The following is a 24,205-nucleotide window of genomic DNA, read 5'->3' as shown; positions in this document are numbered from 1 at the left end:
CCTTATTTATGTATTTTCCAGGCATATTTTTAAATATGCATTTCAATACTTTGGGGATATGATATTAATGTTTTCATAAAAAGGATACTAGTTCTCTACATATATTTATAATTGTCACTGATCAATGTGGATGTATTTCTCTCATCACATGTTGAACTTTTTCTTCACTCTTTTCTCCTTTTTTTTATCTTCTATTAGAATGTTCCGTTCTCTTTATTCACTTATTCTTCCTTCACAATGTTGTTTTATAATTTACGATGCATTTCTATTTTGATTTTAATTTTTTCACATTGGGCAAGTTACCTAATCTTTCTGTGTGTGAGTTTTCATATCTCTAGAAATAAGTTGATGAGAAAAAAATTCTTGAGTTTCTGTTAGAATTAAATCAGATAATACCGCTAACACAGTCAGATATTTAGCACATTGTCTAACTCACAGTAAACAAAGTAGATTGTGACAATGTTAGTATTAATATTTTGAACCTTTGTCAAAAATGATCTGAAATCTTTCCAGACATTTAACTAACAGACAATTTTTGAGAAATAGATTGTATATTCTAGTGCAGTAATGTAGTTTATTAGTGTGCAGGGAGTTTAATTATTTGCCTTCCTGCTAAAGCCGTTAGTGGGAAGTTGAAATATCAGCACTGTGGGAAATTGATTGATTAACTCAATCAAGATGATCCTCAAAGATGACTCCAAAAATATATCTGACAGCTTGTGGCTGAGGAAATCAGTCAGGTTTCAGGAATAGGGGGAGACAGGTAGAGAGATCATTTTCTTTGAATGATTAGTTCTGTACAAGAGGGATGGTATTTGATAACCACATGTGGAGAATCCTTCCTTTTGCATGTGGAGTTTTGAATATATCTTTTTCAAAATTCACTCAAAGAAGATTTTCATTTCAATCTCTGGGGCTTATGGGTATTTATTTGCCCTTCAGGATGTATTTTTTAACATAGAATATACACCACAGAAAACTATAATTTTAATGGAAATGTACTGCAGAAAAGTCATTATGAAGCACTGGTTCTGAAATAGGAAAGGGTCTATTTCACACCAGGTAATGGAGACACAGATCACTGCCCATGCTTTCCAGTACTGAGATAATAATTACAGATACCTAGGTCATATACCTGGGAGACTTACAGGGCAGGGCATCCTTCTTTCTCTCCCCTTATGCTTGACTAAGTGTCTTGCCAGTCAGGTTCATGAAAAGAACCTAGAAAAGACCTCCAGTAGGTACTCCATTTTCACCTCTAGCAAATGTGCCTGTGCACGTGTGTACATACTCTCTCTGTCTCTGCTCCTTTCAGTCTCTTTCTATTTCAACTGCCAGTGTCAAGAAGAAAGTTGCCATCTCACAAGTCATCAAGTATAGTTACTTGAAAGAATGGTTTTGTGTAGTTTAATCTCATAATTAAAGATTTGGGTACCATATCTCTATTTTCTTTTCCAAATTATTCATTTTAATGTGTTTTTACAAAAAGATTGGCCTGTGAAAAAATAAAAGTTAAAAAGAAAAATGAGTCTTTTGCCATAACAGTTTGATAAATGTCGAACTATATATAGAGTTAAGTCCTAGATCTTGGTATAATCCACAAAGTCATTGATGTCCTGGTCCCTGCTCAATTCTCCAACCTTTGCACCTGCCTCTTCCTCTCCCATTCACAGCACTGAGATCCCACCATGTAAAGTCACACCCACTGGTCTTTAGAAATGCTGGCCTCTCTGCCTAGAATGCCTTTTATGTTCTTAGCTGGCTGCTAAATTTCTGCTTATCAGTTGAGCCACACCTTTCTGTGTGAGTTAAGGCCCTTAGCTGCAAGTGACAGACACAACTCAAATTATTTAAACAGGAAGGAAATCATGGACGGAGATAGGGCTGGCTTTGTACTCAACAGGATCCAGATACTAGAACTGCTACAACTATTTCAGTTATCTCTCTGTGTGTTTCTTCTCTTCACTCCCTTTCTGACACCCTTGCTATTCTCTTAGTATTACTATTTTAGTTCATTTTACAGTAGACAGGTTTGTTCCATATAGCAGAAGACATTGTAGAATCAGCTAAGTCAACCTAACTTAATAATGCAAGAAGGAAGAGAGGATGTCTTCCTTGGCTTCGGAATAAAATCATCCTAGAAAAGATTCATATTATTTTCAATTGTATTAAGTGTGCAGTTTGGAATTTGAAAGAATCTCTGTGGCCAATGAGAAGGGACATTCTCTGCAGTCCAACTTCCACTCTTCCACCACAGAGATTATTTTAAAATAAAGTTACAATATTCTCTCTCTCCATCTTTAAGCCCTCTCTTTCCCCTTCATCTCCAAAAAGCATCCCAAATATTTTGTACTGTGTGAGCAAGGTTTGCCGTTACCTACCACTTTCACTGGAGGAGTAAAACAATGCAAGCGTCTCTTGAATTTGTGTCTTTCATATGCTGAAATAGGCTTCTCCCCACAGTCCATGTTGTGAATCTGTAAGTAACTCTTAAAATTGAATGTGATGTCGCATTCTCAGCAGGTTTTCTCTGATTGTCTCTAAATAAGGGTAATAATTACTCATGGAGACTATTTTACACTTCATATACTTTTGTTGGTGTACCTATAATGTTCCATTATAATAACATGTCTTTCTTTTGTAATACACTTTCTACTAAACTCTGAGCTTATCCACATTGTCTAGCATAATGCTTGGCACATAGTAAATGTCAATTTTATGTTTGTTGAAATAAATTATGGCACTGGCTCTTTTTATATCAAAGATGGCTGTTAATACACCTTCCTTTCATACTAAAGTGTGAATGTAGAGAAGTCATCATTGCACCTCAGGAACTCACACAGTGCTTAATACATAGTAACTGAAGAGAAATAAAGGATGAATAATTAAATGAATAAATTAGGTGGAAAATGAGTATATTTAGATTGCCCTTAATGACTCTCCAAGGATTCATTTGCTAAAGAGAGTGGCTGGTCTTGTGGGGTCACATGGGCCTTGTTTTGGAGCCTCCCTTCTTGATAACTTATATGATATTGGGCACAAGACAGGTGAGCAGGGGCTACTTAGCTTACAGAGACAGAATTAGCCATTGGGCAATGGGCCATAGTTGAAGCCCATGACTATATCCTAGTTCTACTCAATGTTTGTTAAACAACTTCTCAGGTCAACTCAGTTCCCCTGCAGTCCTTGGTATCTAAAAGGCAGGGATCTTCTATTCTAAATTATTGGATAGCTGCAAAGAAACATACAACTCTGGAAGAGCTGTTTATACAGATTCTCTTAAGGCATAAACAGCCAGCTAGTGATCCTGTTCTGCCGATATTTGCCTCAGGAACTGTGTGTATACATTGTATATGGGGTTAAAGTGGGCAGCACAGAAGGGAGCGGTCATGGGAAGGTAGGTTCACCATTGTAAACAAGAACAAAGTCTGACCATGATAACCATTGCCATGGTGACAGCCATTTCTGTCTCTCTAGAGCACACATAACTTATCATTAGCTGCCACTTCCACGGTGTCAGGCTGACACAACCGGAGGAGTTTTTAACATCTCAAAGCTGCACTCACGAGAGGGTTACACTTTAGCCATTTATTTCTGTTAAGCAAAAGCTAAGAACAATCTCTTATGTCCTTGTTTTCTGGGACTCCTCATCATGTTGGGACACTGGAAAGCAGACATATTTTATGTAGGGCCTTGATGTGTCTTGTTTGAATAAATGCCATGATCACCTGATTAGAAATAATCACTATGGAAGGGACTTTGGAAGAGTAAAATATTTTTGCTGTTCTTGAGAATTATATCTTTTATAAAAATGTTTGATAATTAATACTTGGTAATTTGTTGATCTCCTGTAAAATCCTCTAGGAAAGGTCCCTGTTAAGTTCACTCTTTGATCAATGCATAAATGGGCAGAAGTCTTTTTCAAAATATGCTTATTGCACTAGAATTTGCAATTTGCTAGAATTTGCAATTTGCTTAGTGCATTAGAATTTGCTAGAATGATTGTGACTTCTAGAATAAAATGGCATAGCAGAAACATTATTTAAAACTTTGGAATATTTAATTACTATTGTTCATTCACCTCTTAAGACTACAATGATGAGGTTTGACTATACCAATAGGATCAGACTTGCTGTGTTGCCTAACACATAGTTGATACTCAAAACCATTTATTGAATAAACAAGTAAATTTACAACTACAAACCTGTAGGTGTGTGATTATAAATACAGTGGCTAGAGTGAAATCCTGAGAAACATAGGAAATAAATGCAAACACTATATCCAATCTCAAATACTTGCTGTGTTTCAAATATGTCAGGCTGCTCAACCTTCAATCCCTTGAGCATGTTGTTCTTTTGGCCTTGAATGTCCTTCTGTACTTTGTCCACCTAATAAACTCCTGCACAATCTATCCTGTGCTCACCTCTCCCCAACCTCAGCCCCTCTTACCATCTTGACTAATGGAGGAATTAGAGATTCTTTCCTACACACCTCACTGTAAATTGTTACTTCCTTTCAGTGTTGATTCCACTAACCACACGGGACAGGACTGTCATGACATCTGCCTATAGAACTTCATCAGGCTCTCTCAAAGCCAAATATGTCTTACTTAGCTTTACGTTTTCAAGGTCTGCATAGAGTTGGGACTCTATAAATGTTTGTTTGAAAAAGTAATTTCAGTAGACAGATGAAAATAAGATTCATATGCAGTCAGAATTCATACACTGGAGACAGAGGAGCATTGACTCAAATCTAAATTATTTAAAGTCACATAGCACATAAGTGGTGGCCTCTGAAGACCAGCCAATATTGGAAACTGTCTCTCTCTAATGCCAAAACCCATATTCTTTCTGCCATGTTGTGAAGAATGTCTGGGCTATGGAAGTGTACTGGAGCAAGGAGGAAACGTTCCTGAAGTGTGTCATTGAATTTAACATTTGCAAGTGCCTAGGAAGGTGCTGGTCTAGAGAAGTGATCATAGAAGCAGGGAGAAACAGAAATACAAGGCTATTCTTCCAGACTCCATAATCCCCAGATTTCACATGCCAGGAGAAGATTCCTGATATGCTTCTTCAAATCATTCTCCACAACTAGTATAAGAAAGCAAAGGCACACACTCTATTTTGAAATAAGACTGTAGTAAACTCTGATAGAAATTCCAGTTTTGCTTCGCACCACATTCAGCACATTGCAGGCCCTTAATAAACACTTAGTGAACAAAGGAACACAAACTCAAAGCAATTATGTGGCTAGAATAAAATTTCTAGCTCTCCTTATGAAGTGCTGGCATCTCAAATTTTAGTTGGGTTTCTTTTTCCCTTAGGGTTAGAGGAGTGGATGAAGTTAAAAACAGAACTTCTCTGAAGAAATGTGTATGATTTGGATGTGTCCTCTCTGAAATCTCATCTTGAATTATACTTCCATAATTCCTATTTGTTGTGGAAGGGACTCAGTGGGAAAAAATTGAATTATGGGGACGGTTTCCTCTATACCGTTCTCATGGTAGTGAATAAGCCTCATGAAATCTGATGGTTTTATCAAGGGTTTCCACTTTTGTGTCTTCCTCATTCTCTCTTTGCCTGCGCCATCCACATAAGATGTGAGTTACTCCTCCTAGCCTTCTACCATGGTTGTGAGGCTTCCCCAGCCACATGGAACTGTAAGTCCAACTGACGCTCTTTCTTTTGTAAATTGCCCAATCTTGGGTATGTCTTTATCAGCAGTATGAAAAAGAATGGTTCTTGTTTTGAATGTTATTCCTAACATTCTGTGCAGTAAGAAGGAATTTTTTAAGAGTTCCCTTAAATACTTCACATCTCCAGACAGTGTTACTTTAATATCTTTTAAAATATCAAAAGCTTTTCTCACACAGTCTTCTACCTGGTTCTATCCCCAGGGTGACTTGCTGAACTTCACAGCATCTCTGCTGCACCTTTGTTTGATCTTGCAAGCACTGAACTGCAGTCCTTGGGCCTTGGACTAGAGACAACCTCCAGAACTTACATAAAGCTACTTTAAGCACTCTGCCAAGGACTTAGGAGACACTGTTTTTCAAAGAAACAAATACATTTGGTTTCCAGAGTTAGCAGAAGTGCAGGCCAATTTTTTTTCCTACCTGTTTTTTTTCTCTGTCTCAGACTGAGATATAACTAATTATATTCAGGGACTAAGGAAGGGAACAGCCACCAAAATCATTTCTTCACAAAGACTATGGGCTACAAGGAAATCTAGGTCAGCACTGTCTTCCAGAAATGCAAATAAAAATAATAGTTTCTGTCTGCATGTTATGGATCACAAGCTTGAAAATATGGTGGCAATACAGGAAGTATTTCAGTTCACAGGCTCACAACTGAAAAAAAAAATGAACTCTTTCCTCTTGGATGATAGAAATCTATTTTCTGAGGCTTTGAGCATTGTCCCAAAATGCCTTCCATGTCAAATCTCTGAAGTGTCTACATAAAACAAGAAGGTCTGGGTTCCTGAGATGAACTTTCTTTGGCCTCGAAGACGGTCTGAGTGTCTGGTTTCCTGTCAGAAGAATTGCAGTCAATTCCAAGGCAGAAGCTACACTCAATTGCATGCTACCTCTTAGATATACATAAGCAGACTATGTTGCTAAATTTAATCCATGCACCAGGGTTGGTCAACATCTGCAAATATAAAGGCATATGTCTGGTAGGATTTTGCATAACCTTGGCAGAATCAGTTCATATAGGAATGAATATAAATGGAGAAATCTTCAATGGCCTCTCTTCTCAACCTACTAGCATTTTGATACTTTTCCTAGCCTGATAGTGGAGGTCATCCTACCCTAGTTGTATCTCATTACACTTTTTTGCTAATCTCGCATTATATTTCAAATTGCATAACTTTTAAATAATTAACTCTCTGCATGTGTACATGTAACCAACACTCTACTAAGAGCTTTACAAACATTTTTTATATTCCTCAATCATTCAAAAACTATTTATTGAGCACCTACCATATGCCATGCATTGCTTTAGGCTGTGGTGATAAAGTTTCACAAAGCTTATGTGCAAGTGCAGAGACACAAATATCAATGTGTAGCTCACTAATTAACTCCAGAAAATAAATAATAATGAGAAAATAAATTCAAGTAAGGAAAAATAAGTTGTAGGGGGGGACATTTAGTAAGGGCATTTAGGAAAAGCCTCTCTGAACAGCCATCTGAGTTATCAAAAGCATGAGTCGTGCAAAAATCCAGAAACAGACTCTTCCAAGCAGAGAGGACAAGGAGACCAAAAGCTCTTACTTGGCTCCCCATTTGGTGCATTTGAGAAATGACTCAAAACAAGTGAGGAAAAAAGTAACAGGAAATGAGGTCAAACAGAAAGTCAGAAACTTAATCATTTTGGGCTTTGGAGACTGGTAAGGAGTTTGCATTTTATTCTAAAGATAATAGCCTACTTGTACATATTAATTTATTTTACACTTTTAAAAAATTGAGATAAAATATACACATGAAATTTACTGTCTTTACCATTTAGCTGCATATTTTAAATATTACACTGGCCATGGAGTGAAGAATCAACTATAGAAGGCAAGAGTGGAAAGAGTTAGGAGGCTCTTGTAATCCAGGTAAGAGGTGATGCAGTAGTTAGGTGAATTTGGGAGTCTTTGAAGGCATAGTGAGTCATGCTCATTTGATCATGCAATAACTCTTTCAGATGAAGACACTGAGATGGTGATGTAGAGTTGTAATGTATTTGAAGGTCAATCTAGTAAGTTAACCTTATAATAATCTAGAGAGGTGAAAAATAAGGAGTAAACCTCTACTGCAAATTCAAGAGGGGAGTTGGGGCAGTTGGTTAGTTAATTTGTATGAAAACCACTCAAAACCATTTTCTTCAATTACTTTCTGGAAATTTACAAGTAAAGTTTCCATTTTGGCCAAATCTTGCAGATAATGGCATCATCGTTCCTTCACTCGATGTCTTTTTTACCCTAAGGAACACTCAGAAACTCCACGGTTTGTTTCTTATTATGATTGTTCACTTTTCTGTTTCATATTTGCTTCTCTCTCCTTTGCTGATGAGTCACCAGAAAAAAAATGCTTTTACAAACTTCCATAGTTGCCTTTTTTGCCCTGTGTTGACAAAGAGAGAATGCTGTTGGGCAAAATTTGATGTAGCTGGCTGTTTGTTTTCTTGGAGGACCCAAAGGTGAGTATAAATAATTTAAAATAGCCCTCATGATCAATGTGTCAGTATCTGGGTGACAAAATTAAAGGAATCAAGCTAAAATAGAAGTAAAAGAAAGACAAAAGAATTTGAAGGAAAACATAAGATTTGATTTGGCATAACACACATTTATTGAGCACTTACAGTGTGCGAGAACCACAAAAAAAGAGCTAAAGACCTACACTTACTGAGTACCACGTGCCTATATACACTTGACTCCTGAAAAGACAATGCAATGGGTACAATTATTATCATCATTTTCTACAGGAGGAAATAAGCAAGTTTAGAGATGTTAGAGCAATTGCTCTAATCGCATATAAAGAAAATTGCACAGTGGGCCTTAGCTTGTGATGATCTGATTCTAAGGTCCTGTTCTCAATGACCTGGGGGTCTGCTTTTCAAATAAGAAGCTCTTTAGGAATTCACTATCTGGTGGTGCAGGATACAGGAAAGCTATTGTATTAGTTTGCTTTCACACTGCTATAAAGAACTCTCTGAGACAAAGTAATTTATAAAGAAAAGAGGATTAATTGAATCACAGTTCTGCATAGCTGGAGGAAGCCTCAAAAAACTTGCAATCATGGCAGAAAGTGAAGGGGAATCAAGTATTTTCTTCACAAGGCAGAAGAAAAGGGGGAAGAGAAGTGCCATACTTTTAAACCATTAAATTTTGTGAGAATTTTATCACAAGAACAGCAAGGGGGAAACGGTCATCACAATCCAATCACCTCCGACCTGGTACCTCCCTCCACACATAGAGATGATGGGCATTACTATTCAAGATGAGATTTGCGTGGGGACACAGAGCCAAAGCATATTATTCCACCCCTGGCCTCTCCCAAATCTTACGTGCTTTTCATATTTCAAGACACAATTATGCCTTCCCAACAGTCCCTCAAAGTTTTAACTCATTGAAGATTTAATCTAAAAGTCCATGTCCAAAGTCTCAACTGGGTCAAGCCAAGTCCCTTCTTCCTATGAGTCTGTAAAATCAAAAGCAAGTCAGTTACTTCTAAGATACAGTGAGGGTCCAGGCATTGGGTAAATGTTTCTATTCCAAATGGGAGAAATTGGCCAAAACAAAGGGACCACAGGCCTCATGCAAGTCTGAAACCTGGGAAGTCACTCAGTAAGTATTAAAGCTCCAAAATAACCTTCTTTGACTCCAACCACTGCTGGTTACCCAGTTTCAAAGTAGTTGCTTTCACATTCTCAGGTATCTTTATAGCAATGCATCATTACTTTGGTACCAATTAACTGTATTGGTCAGTTTTCACACTGCTATAAAGAACTACCTGAGACTGGGTACTTTATAAAAGAAAGAAGTTTAATTGACTCACAGTTCTGCATGCCTGGGGAGGCCTCAGGAAACTTACAATCATGGCAGAAGGTAAAGGGGAAGCAAGCACCTTCTTCACAAAGTGGCAGGAGAGAGAGGGTGGGGGAAGTGCCACACTTTTAAACCATCATCTTTCATGGGAATTCTATCATGAAAACAGCAAGGGAAAAACTGCCCCCATGATCTAATCACCTCCTACCAGGTCCCTCCTTCCACACACAAGGATTACAATTCAAGATGAGATTTGTGTGGGAACACAGAGCCAAACCGTATCAGCTATTAACAGCCAGAAGTGATCTGAGGGTCATTGAGCAAAGTTACCTGAAGAGCTGCCATGTATGGTGTGATTGGAACAAAGTACATGATTTAAATAAGAAGAAGTTATACCTTATCTTAAGCTAAAACAATGGATAAAAAGTAAGAAATCCAGAGTACTGTATAATGAATTTTTTCTCTGGCTTGCCAAGGAACAATTTTTGCATATTTATTTATTTTTAACCTTTATATATAATCTACAATAGGATGTATGTTAGGCACATAACATTATTATATATAATATATAAGACATGTTATTATATTATGGAGTACAAAATATGTGTTATATATATAATTAACATAGATATACAAACAACTTTACATATAATTTTATGTATTTATTATATTTATACATTTATGATCTGTAACATCAATATTCTATTTCACTATGTATACTATATATATATTACTTATAAATACACACACACACACACACACACACCTTTTATAGATTTGACTAGTTGATTTGGCTTAAATGATTGAAATTAGGAGTTATGAGTTTCCATAATTTTTGTTAAGTCCCTTGATTTCTCAGTTCTCATGTTCCTTCTCTAAACTATGAAAAGACTAAACTAAATAAATATTTCTAGAATCTTGAATTTGACATTTATTTTTTAAAAACCATACAAATAGCCAACACATCTATGAAAAAATGCTTGATGTCACTAATTATGAGGGAAATGCAAAGTAAAAGCATAATGAGAGATCAGCTTACATCTGTTAGAATGGCTATTATCAATGAGATGAAAAATAACAAGTGTTGGCGAGAATGTAGTGTATAAGGAAACCTTTGTGGAATATAGCCCTTCTGGAAAACAGTATGAAAGCTCAGTCAACCTTCCAAGATTGTGAGCTTTCTAGGATCAGGGTTGGTGTCTTACTCACTTTTAACTCCAGCATCTAGCCTATAGAGAGGACCAATAAGCTAAATACTGTTTCTCTTGTAAAATACTGTTTTAGTTTATTCCATCTCAATTTTTATTGAAAACTATCACTCAACATATGCTTCAGTCCTTATTATTTCAAAATGGTTCATTTCCAACTGATAAACAGTTCATATTAATTGAGGTTTAGATTGGAATCCCTTATTGAAATGTTGCTTAAAAGTCTTCATAATTACTACATATTTATCCTTTCAACAAGAAATCTCAAAATAGTTTACTAAGAAAGATATTACTTCATATTTTAGGCTAAGGTACAAAGAGGTCAGCAACTTACTAAAGGTTAATACATTATTCACTGATTGGGACTTGAGCTCCTGAGCCCCAGCCTCACAACTTTCTGTATAAGCCCCCAAAGAGCAGGCAAAGGAAACGTTTTCAGTGAGTCTCTGTACCCAGTGTACTTAGCATAATCAGTTCACCTGTGTCAATTTCATTACCGTTTATAAACAGGGATGCTGCCTCATGGGAAAAGAAAAGCTTCCCTACTCTTTTTCCATCTTCAAGCAGGGTAATTCACTATTCAAATCTATTCTGACAGAATTTATTTCAGCAGGCTCTGAGAAAGCAAATAACTCTCTGCAGAAACAGCCCCTCTAGGGTTTGATTGGGGTTGAAAGTATCCTAGGTTGGGTGTTACACATCCCTCAACCATTCATTCTGGCTGGCTTCATCAGAACCATGTTTGAAAATCCCTTTATCTCCCTCTGACCCTGCTAGGCTGCTACCCAAAGGAATACACTCTAATCCTCCTCAGCCTGTCTGGAGAGATTTAGCTCTCAGTCAAAGGGCTTTCAAAGAAAAGATTTTCAGCAGTCGTGGAACGGAAATGTATTGTCTATAAAAAATTTGGTCACATTTACTCGTTTTTGTGAGTGACTTGGAGATGCTTTGGGAAATTTATATATGTGATATATATACATCTATAGCATATGCATATACATATTAAATTTATGTATGTGTACATATACATGTATGGGTATTATCACTTCAATATTTCACTATTTCAGGGAGAAGATAAGTCATAAATTAGTATAGACTTAAATAAGGTCAACTTCTTGTCCCAGCTTGAATAAGGGAATATTCACACCAAAAAATGCTCTTTTGTTACTTTCCAACACAGAAGTGACTCAGATTAAATAAATTGTGCTAGGACTAATGAAAGTGCTAGGGAAATTTGCTTTCATGCATAGAAAATAATTCTCTAAAATTAGATTAATTGCACGATAATATAGAACCAATTTTCTTGAGGGTATTTTAAAATTTGACTCACCCTTTGTTTCTTTATCATTTAAAATATTTCTTTCACAAACATATTTACAGCTTTAAATTGCACAGAGTTTGTGTCTAAGAAGAGAAACAAATTGTGTCCTAGTTATAAAACACACTTTGGAATCATACCTCACTGCAATTCCCACCTGATCACTTGCTGTTTAGGTGTTCTTAGAGTGTTTTGTAACCTCTCAGAAACCTCAGATTTCTTTTCTATAAGAATGATGAGAAATGCCTTTCCTTGAGATTGTTGTGTGAATAAGATGACTAATGCATGCTGCCTGGCAGTTAGTAGAAATTTTAAAAATGTTGCATTCCATTTTTAAGCCAGTTTCCCTAAATGCCAAAATAATTGAATTAAGAAGTTATTTACTCTGTGTTATTTACCCCTTCACGTGCTCACTTATCTCCTTCTGTGTTTTCCCTATGGTCTAGGTATTTCATATATCTCTATGTTTCTCTAGTGTAAAGTTTTAAAGTTTGAATTGTGGTAAATTAGAAAAGAGTTAACATTTGTAATTTTCTTTGAGAAAAGGAAATGTCAAACAATAATTACTGGAAAGCATTCGCTTTTTTCCCCTAACTCCAATGCTATTACTAATTAAAAGATGTTCACAGTCACAGTTATATGAGTCAAATGGTAGAGACATGCATGAATTGGGGGATTAATATGATGAAATAAAGCATATTAAATTTTTCTCATCCCAATAAATTCCTTGTTTATCAGCCCTGAGACTTGAAATAAAACATCTGAATTCTCTGAAAATCCAGTTTTTCAATAACAAAATAAGAAAGTATGAGTATAGGGACTGAAATCTGAAATCACTGCAGGGACCAGACGGACATTAATGAGATAAGTGGGCCAGTTGAGTATGATATTAGTTGCTGGCAGCTAATTCAAATTATTTTTTTAATAAGTGGCCCAAATGGTGACCTCCACTTTAGAGGGTTTTGTCGGTTCCTTCCTGCTATGATTTAAACCTTATTAGAAACTGTCTTTGTCTGTAATAAATGACTTTAATAGATTCCCTTTCACAGAGCTCAATTTGTCTAACATCACAGGGGTCTTGCGAGAATCAAAGATTCTCAGAATTTTTGAACAGTGGAGATGATCAAAGATATAGTGTATCTATATACAAGACCATAAGAAGGAGGGTGATAATGGATGTTTGTAAAAGGTCATTTTGAGATCATGAATTATGTTGCATTGTTTCAAGGAGGAAGCTTCAGTTCTTTGATATTCATGACTCTCTGGAATTCTTCCCTGGACTTAGGAAACTCAGCATTACATGTACAAATAACCAATTTGTCTTGATCCTCTCTTCTTTCTCCAAAGGGATGTATGACTATATGCATTTTTAAATGAGAAAATAAACACAATTTGAATATCTAATTGACTGCTCTGTTTCCTGAATGAGAGAAAGGGCAGAACCTGTATATTTTTATAGACTTTATCATTCCCAGAAATATTGTACTTAAAATTTTTTAGGTGAATACTTAGTTTTTGGTGATTTAAAACCTGTGTTTTGTTTTCTGTGAATTGTGTTTATATGAATATAATTACTCTCATTCAGTGACTTTAGAGCTTAGAGAAAATGAAATATATCACCCTGTCCTGACTAAACAAACAATAGCTTGCTTGGAAACTGTATTAACTGAGCAACATTGTAATATAACTTCCAAAGCCAATCTGTTTAGTAAGACAAGATAGGAGAATGCACTTTTCAAGGATTCTCATTGGTGGTAAGTAAGAGAGTGTCTAGGAAACCAATAAAGCTATAGTACAGTAACAACCACTTTATTATTAAAGTGTTTGTTAAAGAACATGAAGGAAGATTTATATCTTCTTTTAACTTCGCCCTAAGACAATTTCAAATTCAACTGCTGGGTTGTTTTAGAGTAAACGAGAAGTTCAAGAGGAGAATGCCTTTCAATAGGCTTATGATGACTTGGAGTAGGTTTAATCATCTTCTGCTTTCTCCCAGAAGATTACTGACATGACTTAAGCAGTAGCATGTACACTGATTTCATCCTCAGAGAGGAGGAGAGATACTAAAAGCTCATTGTGAACAAATACATTTGCATGCAGCCTGCTTCACATTCAGAGAGTGAGTGCAGATGCACAACACAGAATCTGAAACAGAGCGTTTAGAATGTACAGCACGGTGTGGCTTCTAATGTAATAAACAGAATTCCTAGAGCCTCAAGGCTATTAGCATAAATGAGCTATTTCCTAACTGCAAACTTAATGGCCATATTAAATAACTTTAAAATCTGCATGTGCATATGAGAAAGTAGTTTTTGAGTGAAAACCAATGGATTCTTCTGTTTGGGATTTATGTGCAATGTTTTTATTTTCTGAGTATAGTCTATATCTCACTTCTTTGCTTTTCACATACTAATTTTCAACCAAGCAAGACTGTTCCCAATTCCCTACACACTGAATTTGTTTTACCCTTACTTTGAGCCATTGATAACACTCCCTTATATTTCTAGAATGCCCGTCCTACACACTCAGTAAGCTTAAGTCTTAATTATCCTTTAAGGCCCAATTCAAATATCAACTCCTTCTGAAAAAATTTCACTGATCTTTGAAAATGGAAGTAGCATAACTCTTTTTGAACTTCAATAGCTTTAATAGGTGTGTAATGATACCACTTTCTATTTTATATTATAGGTATATATATTAATACATCCTATTTATCATTTCTCTTACTCACTCCTCAAAGGCAGGATTCTAATTCAAGTTTGTATTTTTCACAGTACTGAAGACACTTTTATCCTAATAGCGTTCTCTAAAAATTTATCATAGGAACTTAAAATTTCAATCACTGTTATTCTTTGGTATGCAGAAAAAAAATATTACATGATGATAAGTTTTAATTTATTTAATTCCACAAATACTGGATGCCTGCTGGGTACCAAACTCTGTAGTAACACTGGGAATACATAAATGGACAAAATCATTTCTATTCTACTGAATAAATAAACAAGAAAACAAATAGAGTTGTAAATATTCAAAATTAAAATAAGTTAATGTGATAGTGAATGGCTGGATGAAGGAATATTACTTAAGTTGAAATCCAAATGACAAAAAGAGAGCTGCCTGTTATCTAAAACATCAGGGAACAAACATAATATTCCAAAAAGAGAGACGAGATGAAAGAAAGGTGTAAGACATAAAATTTGACATATGTGTTAGGGTTTGAACAGGAAAGTAGAAATCATTCCAGACATTTCAAGCAGAAAGGGATTTAATACAGGGAATTAGAGGCTTTGAAACCTTTGAAAAGGCTGGGGGATCAAAAGTTAGAGATTGCTCCATCTAGCATTTGGAAAAACAACACTTACAGGAATCAAAGAAAACTGCTAACAAAATGGGTAACTCTCAGGCAGACAGACTTATCCTGGTGTTTCAACAGGTTTCTATACTGATGGAAATGATCCAGGAGATAGAAATATACTGAGAATGCACAGAGAAAGGTGTAAAATTTCAGATGTATATTCCCTGCAAGGTCTACAGGGGATGGGACCTAGAGCACAAGTGGAGGTGCTGACCTTTGATGGGAGTGAAGACATTTCATCTAAAGATATACAAGAATGGGCAGAGGAAACTGGAACAGATGCAGATGGCATTGTAAGTTATGGAGTAGAGAGAGGAGCATGTTCCTTTCTGGCAGGTTCTATTTTATTTCAATGATGTATGTGAGGATGAGGTAGAGGAGGGTATGTCCCTGAAAATTTTAAGGAACTCAGAGACTTTGTGAAGCTTCTGGGGTAAAAAGATCCTCCCTGTTTTTGCTTGTGATCCAAACTTTCCATATGTCTTCTTATGCTGTTTCTTGTTTACCTATTAAAAAGAATAAGGATTTGAGTACATTTGAAAATAATTTAAAAATCAATAAAAGCAAGTATAAAGTAAAGTAGATAAGAGAATAGAAAATGGGTTCTGATTTATTTTTTAAATGTTTTCAAGACCAATAGAGACCTTTTACTTAAACTGAAAGATCTGAAATAAATTAACAATGCCCTGTGCATAAACAGAAAACCCTTTGCCCTGCCCTTTAGGCAAGAGTTTAAATTACAATGATGATGACAATTAAAATAATAATGATACTGATGACTTTTTTGAGCACCTCCTATATTCTATTCTTCATATAGAATTTTCCATTTAATGATCTCAATGCTCTATTTTATAGATGAAGAAATGCTCTATTTTATAGATGAAGAAATGAAAACACAGACAACTTAACCAAGTCAATAAAACTGGTAAGCTTAAAACCCTAGACATTTTGACTCCAGAGGTCCCTCTCTTAAAGACTACAATTCATTAGTTCCCATTTTCATGTGTGCCTGTGTCATAGATACACAAAGCCATCTGTTTATCTGACCTGAAAGTCAAGCCAGTCTGCTCACTTGACTGAGCAGACAAGTGTTATGCTGGAAAAGACAAAGGCACAGGATTCACACAGACCAGGGTAGAAATTACAGATTGGCCACACATCCAACACTGATCTAGAGAAAATTACTTCATATGTTTGGGTCTCAGTTTTCTTAGCCGTAAAGATGGAGAAATTATCAATGCCCTTACTAACATTAATTGAAAGATTCAGTGAGACAACATTTGTGTAGTTTATGGACAATTTCTTTCTTTCTTGTCAATGTGGAGAAAATGGGTCCTATTCATCTTTATGTTACCCAATCTACTAAATACCCTGCAGAAAATGAGTGTTGAACAAATATGAGACAATGAATGAATGGATCATCAGCTTGAGGTTATGGGTAGCTTAAAAAAAGAAATAAAAGAAAGGTATAGGTGTAGAAGAGATCTATTGACTCACTGACTATCATGACTATCTATTATACCTGCCCTAGCCTCACATTTCTCAGCCCCTTTGCAGTTGGGCAGCACCGTATGACCAGTTTTGGCCAATGAGCTATAACCACAATGATGTGTGTGACTTCTGGCCCAGATACTTAGGAGCCATAGAATGATTATTGTAGATTTCTCTTGCTTTGCTGCAGCAATTGTGGAGAACCTGACTTAGGCAAAAGAGCCACAGGATGGGAGCAGCCAGGATGACTAAATCACTATGGGGAAGAACTGGCCCTGTAATGAAAGGACTCCCAGATTTTGAATAAGCAATGACTTAATTGAGCTAATTTGGTTCTGCAGCATAACAACCTTACCATGTTCCATATAAAGAGTTACGTTGATTGGTTGGTTAGGTTTGTTGTTTTTTTTGTGTGTGTGCCACAAAATCATCTTTCTGATATACTAAAATGTTGAATTTCAAACTGAACTCAAACTAATTAGAAATAATGCCAAGGATAAGAATACATAAATAAAATTTCAACAAAGAAAATGCTTTGGATAAAGTTTGGTGGTTTCTACAGCTTAATAGAAGTTAGTGATGCTGTATAAAAACACAATTTTAAAGGTATCATCTAATTAGCTATAAAATTCATATTTTAGGGTATTCAAATATTTTGTTAGACACCATCTTATTACAGACTTCAGAATCTCAGGTATAAAGAGACCTCAAAGGACATGGTATGACCTCTTTGTTTTACTGATGAAAAAACTTGAGGCATAGAGTGGTTAATTAAGTTAGCGTGGTGACTCAGCAACTTGGGCAGGGCTGAGCTAAATATCCATCTGTGACCCCTCACTATCCTTTCAGCTCTATATTCTAAGGCTGTTTCCATTGTGAGGATTGCTTCATGATATCTGTGTGCTCTGAAACAGTTAACGTGACTTCTGAAGGGTTATTTTTTTAAGCTCTGCATAGAGCCAAACTAGATAAAAGCCAGCAGAGTATTCTGTTCCATCTTTCTTGATGGTTCTCATCCAGAAAATGATAGAAGATGAAAGTTAACCAGAGAGGGTCTCAGTTAAATACTTGTAGGAGAAAAATAAAAAAGTCTAGCTACCCAGTTTAGAAATTTACATAAGTCTTTTGAATATTGCTGCCAGTGAAGTCAGCAGTTCTCTCAGAAGGATAATGGGATCATGCCTTAATTCTCTTCATTTTTTATTTTTGAAGTTCTATCACTTGATATATCTGAGTCAGCATAAAGCGAATCTTGTTAAAGAGATGGTCTGTGAAATGCCATGTTTATCACATGGTGATTACCTAACTGTTTGGAGCACTTTTCAAAGTTTTCCAAAGTGCCTAACTTCCTCTTCCCTGATTTTCCCAGCTTCCTTAAGAAAATTGTTCTAAGACCCCTACCTAAAGTACCAAGTATCTGCCTTCATAAAACTTCAGAAATTTGATTATGTAAATAATAGGAACAGGTGTTAATTCTACATATTTGTCACACTTCAGATTTTCAGAAATTCCTGATTAATTTTGGTCTTTGGAATAGCAAATGTCTTGTGTGTAAAAATAAAGCAAAAAATAGCCTGTGGTTACAAATGTTGTCTCTGTGAAGGCATCCATAATCATGAGGGGAATATCTCATTATTAGTAGAAAGTTGTAGGTTCCCAGGAAAGTATAGAATAATCATTACAAGTATGTTGAATTTTTGTGTTTTGTTTCAGTTTTCTTATTTAGTTTGGCATGGGTTTTATCAATGAAAAAATATCAATTAATTTCAACAGATAGAGAAAAATTAATATGGCTCTTTCAACAATTATTACTGAAATTTCCAAATCATTGTATACTGCTTAATTCCCAAGAATCCAATTGAGGCTTTCCTATCTCTGAGTCAAACAAGGATGTGTATTCACATCCTAATGTAACTCTGCTAGCAAACTTCTGACAGTTTGCAAATTAAAAAGATGAAAGTATCTCAAGATTTTCATTTCCTCTGATTATTAGCAATATTAAGAATCCTTTCATATGGGTGTGTGGGCATTGTGTTTTGTCTTCTGTGATTTGCCTTCTCCTGATTTATTTCTTGCCTCTTTGGCTTGTTTTTTTCCCCCCATTGATTTACAGGATTTCTTTTAACATCATGATGTTGTTTATGAGTAAGTGGCAAATCTTTTTCTCCAAGTAGGCATTTACCTTTAACTTCATGTGTAGCTTCTTTGACTATATCAAGGTTCTTGCTTGTCATATAGACAGATATGTCAGTATTTTCTTTTATGGTTTCTGGGTTTGGTTCATGCTTAGAAAGACCTTCCCCATTTCAAGATAGAAACATATTCCTTTAAATTTTCTTCTGTTATTTTCCCAGATTTCTCTAGTGCCAACCCTGTACATATTCATATGACCACATTACAGACTGTAAACCATATTAGTAAGGATACAAAGTCCAGAGCCAGGTTGCTTTGATTCACATGCCGACTTCAGTAATTACTAACTGTGTAACCTTGAACATCTGGAAAGGACCAATGATAGTTCATACGTCCTGAAGTTGTGGTGAGAATTAATACATTTTTATTTATATATTTAGAATAGTGCTCCATAAAGATTAGCTATGTAAAGGTACAGAACATCATTATCTCTGGGAGCCTAGTGCAAGCATGCTTCCTGGTGTATAGTTCAAAACTCTGATAATAAAAGATTAATAAATTTATTCAAAATATGTTTTCCCCCATCTGACTTTTCATAAATTATTTATTACTAAATCTATCTGGCTATAGTCCACATAATCATTTTACCAACTCTTAGCATAAACAGATGTTTTGATTCTCAGTTGACCTTGGGGGTTCTTAAATGCAACATATGAAATTACAGAAAGATTTAAACCAACCAATCGGAGACTAAAATGTGAATTTTCTTCACATACCTATCACAGCCACAATTCTTTGAAAGGCAATGAACATTTGTTAGCCTGAAGGAGTAAATAAGGATCTTACATCTTTCTCTCTCAAGTTTTATTGATGTATTTTCATCTTTCAATCTCTACCCAGTAGTTCAATGATGATTTCCATGGTTACTGGAAAAATACGCCCCATTCTTGGTACTGATAATTCAGAAACTAAACCATGGGGTGTCAGAAGTTTGTTTTTTTGTTTGTTCGGGTTTTTTTTTTTTTGCCCTGGAGGATCTTACAGCCTAACAAGAAAGAAGAAAATGAAACTGAAAAGACATAAAAGAAAAATCCCAAAACTCTATCTATGTGACAGAGTTGTTGACGTTATTCACAGAATAAAAGTCTCAAACCAGGGCACCATATTCCTCTGTTTATCAGATATCTTCCTTCCAACCCATGTCTGGATTGTACAGACTCAACTGATTGCTTTAGCTCCATGTGCCATGCACTTTTCATGAGCCACTGCAGCTAGAAAAAATGGGGTTTTCCCTCTTTCACTAGTGTATATTCTTTCCAGCCAGAGCAACTGCATGGGCCAGCCATCACAGAACCCACTCCACTTGTTCTCTGGGTTTTGATCTTTTTACTAATAGACAGAAACTAGGAGAATTAAAAAAATTTTTCCCTTCTCAGAAAACCTGACCACAAGCTATTTTCCTACTGAAAATTTCTGTCCTGAATGTCAGAAGTTCAACATTACCTTGCTTCTTCTCAATTATTTCTTAGGGTAAAATTTTATTTTCTCTTGGTAGATGGATGCCTCAACCTCACTAGAGAGAAGATCATGAACCTAAAAATGCAAAGGAGACAAGGGCATTCATATTTTTCCAAAATATTATCCTGACTGAAACTGTATAGTGGCTCTGAGGCAACTGTCAGGGATGTCATATGAAGTGGACAATAACTGAGAGGGTCAGGAAGTCAGTGTTGTGGGAAAAACAATTTGATAAGAACCTTGAGGACTAGGAGGAAGCATTTCAGTTTAATTTGATAGAAAACAAGCTTTAAAAATTTTTCGTATAAGAAGGGGTATTCTGATAAAAATGAGACTTTGGGACAGGAATCTAAGACTTCATATAAAAACAGGGCATGTAATGTTACGGGTAACAATACAACATAGTAAAAATAATAACTGAGAGACTCATAAAAATCATTCTAGAAAAATGTAAGTGGTTCTGGCCTGAACAAGGCTTGCAGATCACATGGAGGAATGGGCACAAGAATATTACACCATTGGAAAGCAATAATTAATAAATACTAATATATACCTCAAAGACTATATCTATGTCACAGAATTACTAAGCTTATACAGAAAACTGAAGTCAGGAAAAGAGCAGTATAGTTCTCAATTCATCTGATATACTCCCCTACCTTTATCTCATCCCTTTTTCTTAGTGACCAGTAAATGACAGTGATCATGTGAGGTAGGTGCTATGATCATCCCCATTTTACAGATTCATGGAGGAGGCTTGGGGAGATTAAGTAATTTGGTCAGGGTCATGGACTTAGGAAGTGGCAAAGCCAGGATTTGATCAAGATTCTCTGACTCTGGAGACTGTTCATTAAATTACTGGTCTTTGGGTCTCTGTAGAGACCTTCTCTGATTAAAGAAGAAATGAGGGACTTGGGATGAATTGGCTGCAATGGACACTAAGAAAAAAGATTTGCGATGACATCAATGTCACTAATTGAGTGGGAGTGCCAAGAATGGAGATAAAACACTGATAGGGAACTGACAGTTTACTAGGGGAAACAATGAAGTCCTTCAGTCCTCCAACAGTCATTTCCTGAGGGTCTACCAGGCACCAGCATCCACCAAGCATTGAGCAGGTTTCTGGAGATAAGAAGGTAAAGAAGAACGTTTCCTGTCCTTAAAGAGCTCACACTGGCAGGGTGGTTAAACTCTTTGCCTATCCCCATAATGAATTTGTTTAAATGTAATACCTCATGCAAAGCCTGCAGATCAAGGTAAACATCCAGGATACTGTAGTTGCTCAGAATAAAGTGTCTACCTAGGAGAGGGACCAGTTAGACTTCTTAGACAAAGTGATGCACAAGATAAGTCATCATGGATAGTAAATGGCATTAGATGGCAAAATCGGTACATGGCAGTGAACAGGAGAATATGCCAGGAGCAGGGATGGCATCTACAAAGGGTCATAGGTAAGTTGGACTGTGCAGGGTGACCATGGCATGATCTTGGGCTTCATCGAGAAGAGAACAAAACCCCATCACAGAGTTTTAAGCAAGTCAGACTCATGGTTAGTTTTGTGTATTGGCCACATCTCTCTGGCAAATGTGCAGGTCCTGTATTTGAGTAGAACACTACTAGGAGTAGGGAGGCACATTGAGAAGTTCTTGTACAAGTCCAGAAAAGATACAGAGAGCTTGAACCCAGAAAGGTAGCAAATGACTTTGGAGAAAGAGGCCAGATGGGAGAATTAATCAGATATAAAGTTTGGCAATTGGTTGGGTGAAGGGGCAAATGGAGGGGGGGTGAACTTGAGGATAACAAGTTGTGTCATCTATGTGATAGTGGTGTCACAAAATAAGTTAGAAAGTATGGGCAGAGAGAGGCATTCATAGAGTCAAATGAGGAGTTCAGTTTGACATACTGAATTAGTTAATATCTAGGGCTGCCATAACAAATTACTATAAACTTGGTGGTTTAAAATAATATAATTTTATTCCCTCATAGTTCTGGAGACCAGAAGTCCAAAATCAAGGTGTCAGCAGGGTTGTATTTTTCTTGAAGACAAGAGGGATACTTTGTTCCATATTTCTCTCCTAGCTTTTGATGGCTACCAGCAATTCTTGGTGTTCCTTAGCTGGAGATGCAGCTTTCCAATCTGTGCCTCTGTCTTCACATGGTCTTCCCTACATCTGTGTGTCTTCTTTTTTTTTCTCCTATAAGGATACCTGTCATTGAATTTAGGACCCACCCTAATTTAAGATGCTCTCATCTCAAGAACCTTACCTTGATTCCATCTACAAGGACTCTTATTCCACATAAAGTCACATTCTCAGTTTCTCGGGGGCATATCATTTTGATAGCAGCAGGAGGCAGTCAAATGCCCAGGTAGGTAGGAACAGGTGCCTGGTGAAACTCCACCTTCAAGCTCAAGAGAGTTTAAAGCCTGAAGGCCAAGCTACAAGTCAAATTCATAGACTAGATTGAGAATATTTGGAATGCTTTCCTCTGGTTGATTCTCAGCCTTCACCGATTGTACATATAACTACCCTTCCCTAATTGTTTTTTTCACATTGTTGTGCTCACCTTTGAGTGGTGTCTTTGTTTTAGCTTTTGTTGCATACTCACAAACCAATCAGCATGCACTCCGCCATTCTGAGTCCATAAAAGACCTGGACCCAGCCACACAGGGGAAGAGACCACCTAACTTTGGGTGGGGGATCACCCTTGTATCCCCTCTCTGCTGAGAGCTGTTCTATTGCTCAATAAAATTATTCTCTGCCTTCCTCACCCTTCAATTGTGAGCATAACCTCATTATTCTGGACCCAAGACAAGGACTTGGGAACCACTGAATGTGGGTATAAGCTGTAACACAGGTGGGCTGAGGAATGCCCAGCCCAGCCATAGGCTGAGTGAGGATCCCATGATAACTGCAGGATCCGGGCTGGTGTGCAAGCCAGACACAGCCCAGTGGGCTGAGTTGACAGGGTGCCTCCTGTTGCAGACCCAGGGCCAAGTGAGGCCTGGGTGGGGATGTCACCAGTCATGGAGATCCTCAGCTGGCAAAGTGACCAAGAAAAGTCCTGCAGCATTTCAGGGGAGTCACTATTCAACTCACTACAGATACTTTGGAGAGATCCACGGGGCAAGACTGAAGCTGAAGATACCCAAGAGTGAGTCTGCAGTCTGAGTCTGAAGTCTAAGCTGAGAGGCATCATCATTTGAGTGCTAACTGAAGCCAAGTTAATGGATGAGAAATGTAGAATAAAAAGATCATGGAGCCAAGAATGAAGCCTGGACACATCCATATTTACTTGACAGGTAGGAAACTAAGGTGTCTACAGGGGCCAAAAGGAGGCATGGGCATGCTGTTTCAATAAGAATTGAAGCATTATTTTATGGTTTTTATATATCTACAAATAATTGAGTGCTTACCATGTTCCAATTCTTTGCATCGATGTTCCCAAACAGGTTGTTTACAACAGCTGTTTTCATCAGTTTTATACATGAAGAGTCTAAGGCTTGGGGATTTTAAATAACTGTGAGCAGGATCCAAGAGCTAATTAGTCATGAACTCAGAACTTGCCTGAGTCCACCTTTGTTTCATTCCAAAGCTTCAGTTCCTTTTCCTCATTGCTGTCTTTTTAGCGTTTTAACAAAGGGAGCATTTGAGG

At 36.7% G+C, this 24,205-nt stretch overlaps 1 long non-coding RNA gene across 14 annotated transcripts in view; it reads right to left on the bottom strand.

Annotated features, from left to right (window-relative positions):
- The window catches only part of LOC103788644 (uncharacterized), a 469,911-nt gene that overhangs the window by 201,793 nt on the left and 243,913 nt on the right, over nt 1–24,205 (bottom strand). For 9 of the 14 annotated variants that reach the window (XR_008477266.2, XR_013528148.1, XR_008477264.2 and 6 more), the window contains 2 exons: nt 20,540–20,629; nt 10,230–15,918 (listed from right to left, as the gene is read on the bottom strand). The exons of 4 other annotated variants lie outside the window; for them this stretch is intronic. This is a non-coding gene — a long non-coding RNA (uncharacterized LOC103788644). Of the gene's footprint in view, nt 1–10,229; nt 15,919–20,539; nt 20,630–24,205 lie in introns of those variants that run through there. One more of the 14 variants, XR_008477273.2, reaches the window with a different exon arrangement.

Source organism: Callithrix jacchus, chromosome 16 (genome assembly GCF_049354715.1).
Source record: "Callithrix jacchus isolate 240 chromosome 16, calJac240_pri, whole genome shotgun sequence".
In the NCBI taxonomy this organism is placed as follows: Eukaryota; Metazoa; Chordata; class Mammalia; order Primates; family Cebidae; genus Callithrix; species Callithrix jacchus.
The sequence above is the reverse complement of the archived record's forward strand: the minus strand, read 5'-3'. Positions and strand labels throughout refer to the sequence as shown.